General features: G+C 64.2%; 1 protein-coding gene across 1 annotated transcript in view; it reads right to left on the reverse strand.

The window, feature by feature from the left end:
* LOC105447781 overlaps positions 1–411 on the reverse strand; it is an 11,558-nt gene that overhangs the window by 10,695 nt on the left and 452 nt on the right. The window lies entirely within an intron of this gene.

Below are 411 nucleotides of genomic sequence, written 5' to 3' on the forward strand. Positions count from 1 at the left end.
TAGAGCGAGACCGAGATCTCCGGGAGGCCCGAAGTTAAACCGCGTGCTTTTATTAATTTTTGTTGAAACTCTTATATGTACCGCGGCACCTCACCGGACAAACGGAGCGTCGGCGGAAAGGATTCAAGGCCACCGACAGCGGAAGGGGGTTGGAGTGCAGGCGACCTGGCGCGAGAGCTAAGGGGGCACGCATCGGGCACGCGGCGAGCAGGTGACAGAGCGCGCACACGCGGAGCGCGTGACTATGCGCAAGGATACAAGAGCCGCCAGGGGCGCGACCGGGAAAGCGGGCGCTGTAGCTGAGGCCCGCGAAGGGCGATACGGCCGGCGATTTCCCCAGGGCCCTCGCGAGGGCGCGAGGCGCCCACATACGGAGTTCACCTGATTACGCTCGTGCCACGGCAGGACCCC

The sequence above is a fragment of the Wasmannia auropunctata genome, unplaced genomic scaffold, assembly GCF_000956235.1.
Source record: "Wasmannia auropunctata unplaced genomic scaffold, wasmannia.A_1.0 LD336092.1, whole genome shotgun sequence".
In the NCBI taxonomy this organism is placed as follows: domain Eukaryota; kingdom Metazoa; phylum Arthropoda; class Insecta; order Hymenoptera; family Formicidae; genus Wasmannia; species Wasmannia auropunctata.